Source organism: Chrysochloris asiatica, unplaced genomic scaffold (genome assembly GCF_000296735.1).
Source record: "Chrysochloris asiatica unplaced genomic scaffold, ChrAsi1.0 scaffold00089, whole genome shotgun sequence".
Taxonomy (NCBI): Eukaryota; Metazoa; Chordata; class Mammalia; order Afrosoricida; family Chrysochloridae; genus Chrysochloris; species Chrysochloris asiatica.
Window position 1 is genome coordinate 4,330,213 of NW_006408607.1, and position 4,289 is coordinate 4,334,501.

Consider the following 4,289-nt stretch of genomic DNA (forward strand, 5'->3'; position numbering starts at 1 on the left):
GAGGGCTGGAATATAAAAGTGAAATTTCTACATAAACTCTAGGCCTTCAAAGGACAAGCCCCAAGTGACACATTGATATATATGACAAATGAATTTCATGTCTACGTTGGCTCGAGAGCAGGAGTAGAGTGGACTTTAAGATCAGGAGGAGTCCTGGATACCTGGTGTGGCACTATAGGATCATCACTGGACTGCGAACCACAAGGTCGGAAGTTCAAAACCACCAGCTGTTCCTTGGAAACCCTATACAGGGTCACTATGAGTCAGAAATGACTCAATAGCACTTAACAACAGGACTTCTGGTGTGGTACTGTAGGATAAAGCATTGGAACAGAAAGTTCACTCTCAACCACAAGGTCAGCGGTTCAAACTTAACAGCCGCTCCTTGAAAACACTAAAAAGGGTTGCTATGAGTCAGAAGTGACTTGATGGCACTTAACAACAACAAACAGCAAGAATTTAATGAAGGCCTCCCTGGTGGCACAGTGGTTAAGTGCTCAGCTGCTAACCAAAAAGTTGGAAGGTGGACCCCACCAGCTGTTCCGTGGCAGAAAGATCTGACTGGCTGCTTCCTTAATGATCAGTCTTGGAAACCTTAGGGGACAGTTGTCCTTGGTCCTATATAATCACTAGTGTTGGGATCCACTAGACACAGCAGGTGATGGGTTTAAATACATATCCACTACAAGGTCGGCGGTTCAAGCTCACTGGTCACTCCTCAGAAACCTTATACAGTGTCACTATGGGTCAGAACTGACTCGATGGCACTTAACAACAACTGACCCACAAAGGGAAAACAGACCCTCAGTGACCTAATTTTAATTCCACCTCCACTTCCTGTTTGTTCAGTTTTCCTCATGGCATGTGGCATTTTCTACAGTTGATACATTTTGCTTACCGTCTATCTCCTCTCACTAGAATGTAGGGTGCATGAAGACAGGAGTCTTTGTGGGTCAGTTTTATTTCAAATTCCTAGATTTGTGCCTGGCAGGTTGTTGTTAAATGCCATTGAGTCAGTTCTGACTCACAGTGGCCCTGTATAGGGTTTCCAAGGAGCTGCTGGTGGATTTGAACCACCAACCTTGTGGTTAGCAGACCAATGTTAATTGTACAGCAGCACACTGGGACTCCATAGGCAGACAATAAATATTCATATTTGTATGAATTCATGAGGAGCCCTGATGGAGCAACAGTAAACCACTGGGCTGCTAACCGAAAAGCCAGGAGTTTGAACCTACCCAGCTGCTCTGTGAGAGAACGATCTGGCGATCAGTTCCCATAAAGATTGGCCTTGGAAACCCTATGGAATAGTTTTACTGTCGTGTTATATGGTTGCAATGAGCTGGAATCAACTCAACAGCAATTTCTAATGGGTCTAGAAATTGATGGACTTTTCACTGGCTAGAGGATAGATACCTGCTAGCTTGTGGGTGACAAGGAGGGCAGTATACAAGGCGGAGGTTGGCAGAATAATGAAGTGAAGACATGGGGAGGAATGCATGGGCTAAAGGGAATATAAGTAAACAGTGATAGCTACACAACCTTGGAGCAACAGTGTTCTGTGTGTAGATAGATGGATTGAGACACAGGCTGAATGGGTTAAGGGGGAAGAGTGATATATATATATATATTTGTTGTTTGTTGTTAAGTGCCGTCGAGTCGGTTCCGACCCATAGCGACTCTGTACAGGGTTTCCGAGGGTGTAAATCTTTACGGGAGTAGAAAGCCTCATAATATATATATTTACATACACCACGAGTTCGCAAGAAGATATTTGTACATGAGAATTTACCTTTCCTATAACCCCAACTATGAATGTGGTAGAGCATACAGCAGGCAAAATGATGAAAACTTCCTAGATATTATCAAATTATCTTAAGGCAATGAGTTGATGAGCTTAGGGACTCAGGACCACTGTCTCAGGGGACATCATGGCCCATTGGCACAACGTTATCCACAGAATATTCTACATCCTGCTTGGGTTAGTAGTGTGTGGGATCCTGGAAGCTCATGAGTGGCCGTCTAAGGTGCACTCTCCATGTGAGGAAGGAAGAGAGTGATAAGAACTGAAGAGGCTTGGAATCAACTAGTCCACTGCACTAATGGAACGTATGAACATCAGTCTCCATGACTCTGGGACCAGAGCTAGATGGTGCCTGGCTATCGATACCAATTGCCCTGAAAGGGATCCCATTAGAAGATCCAGGAGACAGTGGGAGAAAATGTAGGATAAAGCTGAAAATTTAAAAATAATAAAACAGGATTTACTGGTCAGACAGAGATAGGAGAAACCTGAGCCTGTGGCCCTTGACCTTTAGGTCTGGAAGCTCACCCTAGTGGCCCAATTTTCAGCCAAGCAGTAGACGGGTTTATTGGGGGGTGGGGAGGATGGACAAGACTAGCAAGGTGTGGTGATCATTCAAAATCAAAAGGGCATTTTCCTAAGGACAAAGTTGAGAGAGGATGAGAAGGTGGGTCGAATGCAAATAGGAACCCCTGAGGAAGCAGGAAAACAGTTGTTGAATGTAAACCTGATAACCCTGTCTGTAAACCTTCACTCAATTCACACCAAAGTTAAAACAGTAGAGAAATTAAAAAGAAATTGTAAGGCTCTGTCCCTCCCTCAAGGTTTGAAACATACTAGACCTTGTGCGTGTTACATCACCTCACAGCTCGTTTTGACTTGGCAGTTGTGAAGAATTGATCAATCAATATATGTAAGTGTATTAGGAATCGAATTTAAAAAAATCCTATAATGGTTCGCTATGCATTGGAACTGACTCAACAGCACTTAACAATAAAAATAAATGTCACTTTTACTTGTAAAGAACCAAATTTTTACAGCCTCATCAGATGCTAACCAAATGATTTTTGAAGTCTGAAATTAGCAAAGGTTAAAAATTTCCTCCAGTTAAGCGACTGAAATAACGCTTTAAAAAAGAATGCTCTTTTGATAACCATCATTGAAGTTTTATATTCTCATTCTCTTCATGCCATAGGCATAGTTCAGAAGTCATTTTCTGCTTTATTTGGGGGTAGTAGGAAATCAAGTGGGATTAGAAAAGCCCCCAGGTATACGTATAGTGTACAGGGTCGAAGCCCGCCCTGGAATGACTTTGAAGAAAACTTGTCTCTCAGGGGCTTAGGTTTCCTTTGAAAATGAGGGACTGAAATGAATTACTTCTAAGGCTCCTTCCAGCACTGTCTTTGATTTTATAGCAGATCTGCCTATTGCAACAGAGGCTAACTACCCAGTTGGCCCTCCCAGTCCACATGAAGAAAACACACAGGATCACTTTATAGAGTCAAATTCTTGTTTGAATTGTAATGTGCAACACGAAGACAGAGGTTAAAACTCCTCTTTCAAGAATCGAAAAGGTTGAATCATCAGAGGATCAAACTCATCACCACTGCAAATGAAAGGGGATTTCCAACCTAGTACAAAATCTCAGCTGACACAGCATGCAACCTTTCTGAGGCTCCAGGTAAACGCTTAGAGGTTTTACTGCTGATTGTGTATGCTGCAGGAAGCGGGAATGTGTGTTTGCCCAGAACTAGACAGACTCTTCATTCTCAGCGGAGGAATCTCCTTCAAGGGGAAACAACACAACTGAAAATGGCAAAATCAAAATGGTTTAACACATTCTTTTCTGGGGGGTGGTGTGTGTGTGAAAGTCACCAGCAGTCAATTACATATTTGCAAAGCTCCAGTTTTTAAAAAACAATCAGTGAATCTATATACAATTGTTGGTGGTATTTCTCCATGTACCTATATATAGTAAAAGGCATTTTCCAAAGAACTTCAAATGTAAAGTGGAACTTAACAACAAACTCACTTGAGAAATCAAATCTTATATAATGGAAATACTTTAATCACAGCCTTCCTACAGTTGACTGTAGATTCTAAACTCTAATCTAAACGGAGGTAATGCAATTAAACCATCTTCACTCAAAACGGTGTCAAAAGGCAACTGTCCTATTTACCAGCCACTGATAAGTTTTGACAACACTATTTCATAGCCTGTCTCTGAATCTCTTTTAACCCTCCGGTTGGCACTAGGATTTAGGATTTCCTCAACACTAAGAGCTTATCTCAAATGCTTTAGTGCCAAACAGCAAACATCAGGGTTGCAATGCCAAATTCACAAACTTGATAATGACCTAGAAATAAAATGAGGGGGGAAAAAAAGAGAAAAAAAGTCATGGACTACCACTTCCCTGTTTTTCTAAAGTTTTGTTTTCAAATAGGTGACCGTAACTTTAAACACTAACCACAAAAAGAAATCTAA